Below are 12,611 nucleotides of genomic sequence, written 5' to 3'. Positions count from 1 at the left end.
GTGTAACGCAAAGTTGTATTCAGAAAGAATAAACCAGTTTTATTTAAAAAATGACTTGTATCGGTAAAGTTTCTTCGGTAAGAATTTTTACGGAAAATTAACTAACGAACTGAGGCGTAACACTACCAATAGGCCTTAAGTTACTATAACTATAAGTTAAGTAACGTTACTACCATTAGGCCTTAAGTTACTATAACTATATGAATGTAATATGTTGACAGTGACAAATCAAGTATTACTTTACTTACGAAGGAAGACATATACACGCACCCAAAAAAAAAGACAAAAAACGTGAACTTACCAATGAAATGACACGGGGCCAGCTGTTTGTCTGTTGTTACAGTTCTATGTAACACATATTTGCACCTTTACCGTATGTCATAGCAACTGAAAGTACGGTAGGAGACCAACAAGATGGCCACTTTATAACTTCCGATGATATATCACGTGAAAAGGTCAAAGCTAAATCCGGTTCAGTAGAGAAATCATTATTGAAATTAAAACTAAGCCTAGATCTAACTGAAAATCACAGTCCACTTCTTCAATAAATTTCATCCGAATACGGTAAGGCAGGAAGAAATATTCTGGAACTTACAAAAACTCTTATTTAAAAAGTACAAAAACAATCCATAGTTTAATCTTTTTAAAAGTATGTCACGATAATTAAAATAACCTAGATCAAAGAACTCAACAAATTACACAGGACTGCGAATTTAAGCTTCTTAAAAGTAGTTTTGGGTTTAATAACGTATTTTCCATAATTCAGCTACGCAGATTTCGAAAATAATATTAATTTTTTTCTATAACGTAAGGATTTTTTTACAAATCGGGAAAAAACTCTTACTTAGATCAAATTAATATTCCGTTTACCACAATGCACATTTTTTTTATTATTATGTTTGAGTTTTAGAACAATCGATAAGATTGGTCGCGATTGGTCTAGAGAACTCTATAGCTAGTGGTTGTCAACATTTTAAGCATAACAAGATATGACCCGATTTAAATGAAAATGATTCACTTATATAAAAGTACATATGACGTTTTGTGGAAAATCTGTATGTGATGGAGAAAAATGGATATCTTTTTCGTATTCAGTGTACAGGAATTACTGTAGAACATGTAAAAATTTCAAAGCAATAAAACCATCGCAGGCCTGTGTTATCATTGTCGCCGAAAAAGGAAAGATTTTTAAACTTCAAGTTTATGAAAAATATTAAAAACTAAACCAATTTAATTCTAAAGAGATAACACAACGAAGCGACTTATCCAAGGTTTTCACAGCAAAATATTTCAATAGTTTTCTGGGGAATTATTAAAAATCGCTTATAGGCAAAAAGGCTCAAACTGCATAAAAAAAACATAATTTCACCATAACCCCTTATAAATTACCTACCATCGGTTTACCAATATACTTTGAAAATCTAAGAAGCTAACTAATCCTGAATTATAACCAGATGTAAAAAAAAACAAAGAAAAACTTGACACAATAATTCATATCTTCCAATTTTTTTGGATCACAATCTAATGTAGAAAGGAACAATGAAATGCTTACTGTTTTGAAAATAAGTAGACGAGCTTGGTTCTATTTTTCTCTTGTTGTCTCTAGTGATGTATTATTTACATTCTCACAGTTAGTGACAATTTAGCAAATTTTAAAGTTTTTACTTAAGTTGTTGTAAGTTCAAAATACAATGGTATAACAAGTTATTAAGTGCAGAATAGATATACTGAGCTATTTTTACCACGATTTCGTTGCATGTTGACTTCTGCACATGTCCCTAAAATAGTCTGTTTTAGAGTGTTGAAAACGCTTCATTTGGAGTTCTATACAAAGTAATGATGTTCAATCTCATTAGTTATTACTCTGAATCACAAGTTTGAATTTAAATTAATATAATATCAGAAATAAAACATACAGAAAAATTTCTATGACATTCCAAATTTGTGATGAAGACGTTACTTGATGTATAATTAACCAAAAAAACACTAAAAAACGTGATCTTAAAGTACTAAGTTTATACAACGCTGAATAAAAATGCACCGTATTTTTACAGTAAAAACACAGATGGTGACATTGTTTTCTCTTGCACAATAGAAAGGAAGAGAGCTTCCCAAACTTGATGCCATCCTTCTGCTGTTTTGATTATGCTGTCACTTTTTGTTTGTTTGTTTTTTCTTCTTACTCACACCCATTTTGTTTGCGTGTGTTTATGTTACTGAGCGAATCCCCACCAGGTTTTTGCATGAAGGGTACAGATCTCGTCATTTGCAGTAGAACGCAGCGCATTGTAAGTAATCATTGATAGTCTGTGTCTTAGAAATACTGATTTTTAGCAAATAATAAGTACTCTCTTAAAGAGAATAAGAACAAGATCAAATGAATCGTTAGGCAGTAGTATAAAAATATGCGTGGCTGAATATTCTTACCAAAAAGTGACGTAAAAGTTTTATTACAATTTTTGTAACATAAGGTATTTTCACGTCAAAAAGAATGTCTTTTGATTCACACGGAATCTAAAGTAGCCACACAAACATAAGGGATGTGTCTGGTGTCATTTGTGGTGGTAATAATGAAATACGTGCCAATCCAAATCACATACTATCTTCGTAAACTCAACATCTACGGTTGTATAACAAGCTATATAGTTAGTTACAGAGCCACGTTCCGAACACATACTGTCTAATAATATTGATCCAAGTCGCCTGTTGGCGATGTCAGATACTGCTCTTCTGACGACCGAAGAATGTGCCAGGAAATAGTTAGAGCAGAATACCAAGTGCTTGGAATGTAAATTATGGGAGAATATAGAGAAAGTGCCACTTCAGGAAATAACATAAAGTGCCACCTCAGGAAATAACATCACGTATTACTGAAGGAATGTAGTTAAACAACTAACATTCTCTTCTTTTAGATGGGTAGAATGATACTTAATACTATTATATCTTTAAACTACCTGATCTAGGGGAACTAAATTTCAACAAAGTCACATTAAGAATTATAAGTTTTATTCAAAAACATTTGAACACGGTATAAAGTTATTTCTAAGGCTTCCACAGAAATTGTTCGTATGTTTACCTTCATTTTCAGTGAGCATGTCAAGCAAAAACTTAATGAAGCTACTACAAGCATCATATGTTCTGAGAATTGTTCGTTGCTCCTCTCAACGTCCTGCATACTGATAAGCATTTTATTCAGTCCTATATTGTTGATGGAAGTAAAAAGGAAGAAGAGAAATATAATGATAGAATGAGAGTTTGCGAGAAACTGTTTTAAATATGCAACGGTTTCGAAAATACGCCGTACCATGTCTAAACTTTCCGAAATAAAACTTATGATTCTATATATACGTATGGTGAAATTTAGTTTCCCTCGGTTAAGTAATCTGCTTTAAAGATGAGTATGAGTTTTCTTCTGTTTGAGATTTTGAAATTTCACAATTAACGAAACATCAGTATTCTCATTATAAATAAATAGATGTGAACGGTTTCCTTGGCTGTACACGGTTTCTTTCCTTGAGAGACAGACGAAATTTCTTGTAGATGGGAAAAATATCCCCTTATCTGATGAACACATGGAGATCATCCGTTCCTGAAATGTTTCACGCTATAAATCAACTATGAAAAATACTTATTTGCGGTTTCAGTTTTGATCTATTGCCTTAGTATATACGAGGGTTTTGGAAATTCCTTCGTGGATATAAACTACATCTTTTTTACATATTTAATTTCTGTTCCTGCAGTGAACTGCTGTATATATATACATACATATAATTGATTGTAATATTACACAGAAAATGAAAGCAAAAAATAAAACAGAAACAACGCAGCTACAAAACAAACATGTACCACCTGGCACACACCATAAAGTGGGTAGTTATGCAATGTGCCATGGTTTTTGAGGTACTGGCGGAAGTAAGACCCAAATTGCGTTGGAGGTACACCGTCTATTCAGTTTAACCTCAGTTTCGCAGGCCTCACATTGTTAATAATAATAAAATTAAAATAAATGAAAAATTAAAAAGATCAGATAAGGTTGCTCTAGCCCACATCTTTACCACCTTTCGCTGTCTGCAACCAGATGTGGGAAGGCGGCTGCTCAAAATATATATATATATATATATATTCCAGCCCCCATAATGTTTGGACATAAATACCACGATGTTAAGGTATTACTATACAAGCCCAACCTAAATTGTTAGTATAGCTCCCATCCTACACTCAAGATCTTCAAAGGTTTTATAAGAATTACACAGTAGTAGGTGTTACATAGGAAAAATGATACATCTACATTAATACACTTATACAAGATACAGTCCAAATAAGTAATTCCAATAATTTCCCCTACAAAAATTAGAAATTATTACTTATTGTGTTTATTATGATTTCGTTTATACTACTATTTTTAAATTTACATACGTATTTTGTATATTTATTACAGAATAATTTAAAATATTTAATTAGAGCTATCTTATTAATTCCATTAAAAATCAATTTATTCTGTAATATATTAACGTTAGAAATTAGGAACTGTTCGTTATTACAAATTCTACAATACCTGACTAGCTGTGAATGTATGATGCTCTGTATGGCATTATTTGGTGCAGTACTGTTTGGCGAGGGAAATCCAAAATTAAAATAATGTAAAGTAACTTCTTTTATCATAAATATTAATATTACAAAAATTATTGAATATCTTAATATCTAAATCTAGATAATGTATTCCAATCTATGTATTATTACAATTATTTTTCATCTAAAGTTTGGATATGCTGTGTTAAGTTCATGTTATTCTTCCTTATAATGTAACTTTTTCTTTTTCCTATTTAGTATATATGCATGCATAATTAAAAAATATCTCTAGTAATCCTTACAACTTTATGAACACACACACATATACACAAGTGTGAGCTTTATAGTATAAAAATACATCAACTGAGAAAGGATGGTTTATGAAATATTGATCTATTATAAAGCTGCAAACATCACACACGAACCTAAAGGTAATGATTATTGCCCTATTATTACAGCAACCATCAATATCTATATACGTTATACATTACCTTTTTTGATTAAACAAGCTGTATTGAAACCTACTGACACAGCAGTTCAACCTATACCGGAAGTCGTAGAACTCGTGCAGCCTAAGAAAAACAAAGGTAGAAATATGTGAACTAACACGTGATTCCCACATGTTGCAGTTACCTCATGTTTACACATTGATCTACTGGCTTGATGGATGGAACATCTTACGTAACTGATTAGTTTCTGATTCGAGTGACTAAGATATGACTATTCTCAGCGCTGTAAAACAGTACGGTTGGAAGTACTAGTGTGTATCAAGGCACTACGAGGTATACTTTTATAGCAAAAGTCCATCCACCTTTAGCGTGTTAGTTTGACCTTTTACTCTAAATAGACCCTCGACCTTTATTTTTATTAAGCATAAGAAATGTATTCTAGCTAAAACACATTCTGAAAATAATTACTTCTTTAAAACACAACTTTCCTTATTTCTAATACGATTAAAACGTAAAGGATTTTTCCCTCGAACTACTTTTATATTCTGTGCGATTGTTTATTATGATAACATAATAAAATACACCGACGAAAAATCTACATATCTTATTGATTAAGATGAATAAATCATAAACGTGGGTATACCAGTTGCTCGTGTTTTTCTATTAATCACCCTAAACATTAACCCTATTATTTATCGACTTGTTTTCTTTCTTCTTAAAAGTATTTTACGAAGTAAAGCATAAAACACTCAAGAAATCTGTATAAATAAAAACAACAAAATCAAAGAATTATAAATCACTGAAATCGAGATGCGTCATGTCAATATAAACCTATTACTCTTCATGGTGGCAAAAATAATTCACATGAAATTTGCGAATATGTATGGTGTGATAAATCATGCAATACTCGAGTAGAAATCATCTCCCAGATGTGTGTTCTCACTTCAGCCATTTGACAGTCAGTTTCAGTCTTGTCTTGCTGGTAACAAAGAGAACACGATTTCCTTCCGAAATCGTGACAGTGTTACTGGAATTATAATATGTTAAATTGTTTTTTTTGTTTTTTTTAATTATGCACAAAGCTACACAAGGGCTATCTGTGCTCTGCCCACCACGAGTATCGAAACCCGGTTTCTAGCGTTGTAAGTCCGCAGACATACAGCTGTGCCACTGGGGGGCAATATGTTAAATAAAAATATGAATTATTTAAACATACGTTGTTATTATTTTGTGTTATTCCACCTTAAATGTACTTCCAAATGAAATCGTAACGGTGATGAGAATGCGAGAGCGTAATTTAATTTGATATGTAAGACACTCACAGAATACTACACTCTTCTGTAACTTTAAATGACCTAACTACAGCAGAGAACTGATTGCCAGTGAAGATTAGATCTCCAGGGAGAGGAAGAAGTCATCCGTTAGATGATTATTCTGCTCGTTCCAGGTGAAGATCGATATTTTCATCAAACACAATACTCTCTTCTATTATAAATTAGGTTTTCGTTCGACTATTGCACGTGGAATTAATAACAGTCCTAAAACGCCTATTTCGCCGATCGCGATTTTTCTTTTATCGCCCCATTAAGATAAGACACAATTTCAGAATAAACTTGGATTAGAAATAACAAATTATATTACATTCTTTTTTATATCAGTAAAGAGAAAAGTCATAGTCGTTAATCAACATAGTCTTTTGTTTGTTTGTAATTAAGCACAAGGCTACACAATGGGCTATCTGTGCTCTGCCCACCACGGGTATCGAAACCCGGATTCTAGCGTTGTAAGTCCGCAGAGCTATAGCTGTGCCACTGGGGGCCAACATAGTCGACACTTGTTCTCTTAAGACTGGTTTGGTTTGTTTTAAGTGTTGCGCAAAGCTAATCGAGGACTATTTGTGCTAACCGTTCCTAATTTAGCAGTTATAGACTACAGGGAAGGCAGCTAGTCAACACTACTCGTGGCCAGCTCTTGGGCTATTCTTTTACCAACGAATAGTGGGATTGACCGTCACCTTATGACACCCCCACGGCTGAAAGGGCGAGCATTTCTGGTTGGCCGGGGATTCCAATACGTGACCCTTAAATTGCGAGTCAAGCGCCCTAACCACATGGCCATGCGGGGCCCAATACTACAAGAACAAAGTGATTATTACTCTCGAAACCTTAGTGTAGCAAACAACAAAACAATCCAAATAAATTGGAAAAGCACTTTTTGAAGACTGACTCATCAATACAGTGTTCGTTGAAAATGTAATCATAATTGCTGCCTTTCCCACAATTCACGTGCTCTGCAGTAAACAATGGTGGTGATAATTTATTGTCTCATCATTTGCTATGAAGAAAGGATTCAAATACATCTACCTTTATAAGATTCTCCTGTTATTTTTTAAGAAACTGGTGCGAGAATAGAAGCTTTCCCTCAAGGCTCATAGTTCAGCACGTGGCATCATCTAATAGTTCTTTACTTTTCATTAGCTCAAACTGATAAAGGAAGCAAATAAAAACAGATTAAACAAAAAGAACAGAAATCATAAAAAGGTTAATGTATCGTAGTAGTTCTTGTAGCCAGACAATTAAGCTACAGAAATTCAGGTCTCGTTTTTTGTTTGTTTTTTTCTTTCAGTTTTCATCTTTCAGAAAATAAACCTTTAATGTATAAAACATACTAATCAGTGGTTGGAGAGATTATTTATTAACTCGTAACTTTGCGATTTAAATATGAAGTTTTATTTCTTTTTAACATGTCTGACTATTCTGAATGCGGCGAGGCTGAATTTGTTAGGTAATTAAAATAGCTCCCTGTAACACAGCGAAGAAACTGCTACTAATAGTAACTTGTTTTTATGTTACGCGAGTGTTTTTATGTGACTGAAGCGGAAATCGTCATAATTAGGCACTTACATGACTTGAGTGTTTTTATGTGACTGAAGCGGAAATCGTCATAATTAGGCACTTACATGACTTGAGTGTTTTTATGTGACTGAAGCGGAAATCGTCATAATTAGGCACTTACATGACTTGAGTGTTTTGTTACCTAGTATCAGTTTATATGTTTTCATATTGAAAAAGGAACAGTTTGTGTCATCGGAATTTTTTTGAAAATCTTTAAACGTGCATGTACGCTGCAGAAAAAAAAAACAAGGAAGAAAGAAAAGGTTGACAGTAAAATCAGAATCTCATCTTAGTCGATCTGAGCTTTTTACTTATTATCTATAACACTTCAAATTCTACGACCTACGTAACACAAAACACGTGTTTAGTGATTAGTTTCAATCTAAGAAAATATAATATCATATACACCTTTTATATCTTATACTTATCACCAGGAATCCAGAATAAACTGTCAGCCTTCAAGCTGCAGTTATCTACTTATTTAGGGTTGTGAGTTCAAGAAACTCGGGACAAAACGTAAGCCTACAGGCTGCATCTAACTATCTATTTATTTAGGATTGTGAGTTCAATAATACACTTATATATATAAGGATGTAGAACTTATAGATTGTTTTTGCACGTCACTGATTTTCATGATTTCGAAACTAAAAAATGTTATATAACAGGTGACGTTATCCAGCTGTTGTAGCCCGAAGGCATACAATGGAAATTGTAGCCTATCTAAACCACCACTATGAAACCCAGCTATTATCACTGTTATGAGATTTTTATATACATATATTCTTCGAAATAGAACTTGAATACATTTCATACCTACTTCTGTATAAAAATCTTCCCTCGTTCCTTCATGGTTACTATGTTAATTAAATGACAGAAGAAATTAGGCTTAAGAATATTCTACACTTCAATACACGGTGTTTCTATAAAATTAATTTTTTACAATAATTTCGGTGTTTGTTATCGAAGAAAACAAACAAATAAAGTATTATCCTAGGCCTTAGCATCATATTATTTCTCTTTCACGAACTTAAAGTATATTAGATTATTGTATTTGTTGTTCTTTTTGAGCTAAACCTCATAAAATGTCTTACTGCTGATTTAATATATTTTGCTTTGTTTTGTCATATTGTTAGACAAATAAATAACGTCATGCTCGATAGCGTCTTGTGATAAAAACTAACTGTAAACTTTCAATACTTACTACGTGTAAAAGGACTGTCCAGCATACAAAAAGATCGAGTATAAACAATGAAACCTTTGAATATATTTACTGGCTATTGTTTATTGTTTCTCTTAATACCACCTGGTGTGAAAATTGATCAATACCTTTATATCAGTACTTATAAGAACTGCAAGCAGTAATAAGTATGTGTGTGTTTGTTCTTTAGCATAGAGCTATACAATGGGCTATAAATGTTCTGCCCAAAGCGGGTATTGAAACCCAATTTCTGACATTATAAACCTTCAGAGTTACCGCTGAGCCACCCAAGGGGATAATACGTATGTATGTATGTACATATATATATATATAATACAATTTAATTAGCTCACCTACTCTTTTTTACATCAAACCTAATTAAATCAGCATTAGTGTGGAATCTTAACAATACCTATGCTGTCATTGTTGGTTAATATCAAACTTTTTGGTCTTTACTAATTAAGTGAAATTTTCAAACAAACAAGTTATTGATTTTTACTCTATTCATTAACTGGTTTCAGCAAATTACCCAAAATTGATCGGAAAACTGTTGATGATATAAGAGTTTCTACCGTTCGGCCTGGTAAGTAGCACGTGAGACTCGCAATCAGTGAGTCGTGGGTTCGAATTTCGTCACCAAATATGCTCGCCCTTTCAATCATAGGGGCGTCATAATATTGCAGTCAATTCTAGTTTTTGTTAATAAAAGAGTTGGCGGTGTTGACTAGCTGCATTCTGTTTAGTCTATTACTTTAAAATTATAGATGGCTAGCGCAGATGGCCCTCGAGCAGCTTTGCGAGAAATTAAATTAAAACTGTTCATTTTAGAAAAATGTAATTTATATTTGAATAATGAGGTGGCGATAAGTCTGTGTGCAAGCAGTTCGGTTTAAAGAGGTTTGTAAAACTTTGAACAAATTAATTCGTATGTTATGTTTTCTCAGCACAACCTGACAATGACACAGTTCTGTTTGTGAAACTTATTTAACAAGTTGTTTGCAAAACTTTTGAATCTGCTATACAACAGAATTTTTAGATTTAACCAGACGTACCAAAAAAAAAAAAAAACTTTTACTAAAAGCTACGATAGAAATAACTTTAAAACGGGATAATTTAATTCAAACCAAAAAGCCAACAAACATTATTTTGACAAAGCTTCTGAAAGCTAGGATATTTGTAATCAATGACAAGCATACACCTTTATAAAGACGGCTTTGAATATGCGTGAATATAAAATAAACAAAATTTCTGGATTTTTATATCTGCTTGACTAACTTATTAAATTAACGAGAGTGTCATCTGGGCTCAAAACTTCTAACTTAAAAGTAAAATTTTCCTTCAAGTAGGGTACTGGTGTATGTTGTTCAAAATATTACTGCTAACAAGACTTTCATTAACATTTATACATTTCGGACGCGAGTGGCTCATCACATAAATAAAGTTTGTTTGTAGTTTAGCACAAAGCTACATAATGGGCTTTATGTGTTCTGCCCACCACGGGTATCGAAACCTGGTTTCTAGCGTTGTAAGTCCGCAAACATACTTCTGTGCCAATAGGGGCGTAAATAATGAAATGACTGGTAACTCTCACTAAAACCTGATTGTTGTTAATATTATTATTATTATTTGTAGTGACAGTTTCCTTTATAAATTTGTGCAAACAAGGAAAGCCGTGAACCACGTTATACTATATTTTTATATACACAAGTGTTATAAAAGGCCACAAGATCTAGTATGGTATAACCTTTCACGGCCCTTTCCTCTATCACGTTACAGCCTCTTACCTTGTCATGAAAACAATCATCTCAACAGAGAATATCAAGCGTTGTGCTTTCTGCATTCATTACTCCTCAGACGTTACTCCTGTTAAAAACCGGTATCTTCTGATGAAAACATGTTCATCTCTACAGCGAGTACCGATCGTTGTGCGTTCTGCACTTATTACTCATCAGACGTTATACCTGTTAAAAACCGGTATCTCCTGTTGACATCACGTTCATCGAAACTTTGAGTATCCTGTAACCCCAGAATGGTAAGTAAACTGAGACGTTGGGTGTCCTTACTCTGACCTTGACGTATTCACTGTGACGTTGTATACTCAGTGCTCTCAGGATATCTAACAACTTGTTAGATTTGTTGTACCTTGTACAAATGAGACTCCTATTACCCTCTACGTAGCCAATGTAATATTCATTATGGTATTGAACATCTGTGCCATGAAATTAATATAGCCATTACGACACTGAATATCCTGTACACTAATGTTGATACATAAAGTAAAACGATACATCCAGTGACACACTGAGCAGCCTACATTTAACCTAGCAGTGCTATGTAATCACAGTAATAATGGATAGCCCGACAAAGCTAGCCGACAGGCTCGAAAGTTCTATTAGGTGTATCTGAAAACAGTATTTAGAAAACCTACTGTAATTTGAAATAAAAGAAGATTAACCTACAATAACATATATTAATCCTATTCTGGATCATTTAACTGAGCCACTTTTAAAAACAATTCTATACTTTGGGAAATGATGTTCTCTTAAACAAGGACTTTAGATTAAACTGAGTTATTACAGCTCAGACATGGAATTCACATTAAACTGAATTATTATAGCTTAAACATGGAGTTCACATTAAACTGATTTAATACAATTTAAACAAGGAGTTCAGATAAACTGGATTAGTATAGCTTAAACAAGGATTTCAAATTGCACTGAATCATTACAGTTTAAACATGAAATGCATGCTGAATTATTGTAGCTTCAAAAAGGACTTCAAATTAAATTGAATTATTATAATTTCATCAAATGAAAATGTGAAAATTGATTTTTTTTATTGTCCAAAATCTTTATAGTTCATCGAAAACAGGTTTTTAGCGTTATAAGCCTTAAGTGTGTGTGAAATAAATAATGTAGGGTTGAGGTAAAGTTTTCATTTCATACAAAGTTTTCGCTTCATATTAAACTAACATATTATACTTCCATAAAATGAAAATGTGAGAATTCGTTCTTTTAGTCAACTTTTGATTTCATGATCTGTTTGCTTAGCACAAAGCTACACCACAGGTTCTTTATGCTGTGCCAACCACGGGTAAAGAAACCCAGTTTTTAGCGTTATATGTCAGACTTAAGACTCGCTGCTGAGCCACTGGAGGGGGGGGGGGTGTTCTTTATTTGTTTATTTTAGAGCAAAACCATATTTGGTTATCTGGTGGGTTCATCTCGGGAAATCGAACCCTGAATTTTAGCGTTGTAAGCCCGTAGATTTACCGCTACCCCACCGGTGGACGGGAGGCTTATTTCATAGACGAGTAAAAAGTTTGTAATCAGATGTGTTCCTCAGTTGTTTTTGAAAAGCTATATAATATATATATATATATATTAGGTCGTCAAGAAATTAATGTCGCTTTTTTTTAGATGAAAAAACCCGAACATCTTATATATCAAAACAAAGCATTTATTAAATGAAATATTCTTCATTCTTATTAATGATGCTTTT

At 33.1% G+C, this 12,611-nt stretch overlaps 1 protein-coding gene across 4 annotated transcripts in view; it reads right to left on the bottom strand.

The window, feature by feature from the left end:
* LOC111086322 (arrestin domain-containing protein 2-like) overlaps window positions 1–12,611 on the bottom strand; it is an 83,950-nt gene that overhangs the window by 65,155 nt on the left and 6,184 nt on the right. Inside the window, exon 1 of one of the 4 annotated variants that reach the window (XM_022388757.1) lies at window positions 10,895–10,915. The exons of the other annotated variants lie outside the window; for them this stretch is intronic. The gene's annotated coding sequence lies outside the window, so the exon portion shown is untranslated. Of the gene's footprint in view, window positions 1–10,894; window positions 10,916–12,611 lie in introns of those variants that run through there. 4 annotated transcript variants of the gene reach the window in all.

The sequence above is a fragment of the Limulus polyphemus genome, unplaced genomic scaffold (assembly GCF_000517525.1).
Source record: "Limulus polyphemus unplaced genomic scaffold, Limulus_polyphemus-2.1.2 Scaffold1019, whole genome shotgun sequence".
NCBI lineage: Eukaryota > Metazoa > Arthropoda > Merostomata > Xiphosura > Limulidae > Limulus > Limulus polyphemus.
The sequence above is the reverse complement of the archived record's forward strand: the minus strand, read 5'-3'. Positions and strand labels throughout refer to the sequence as shown.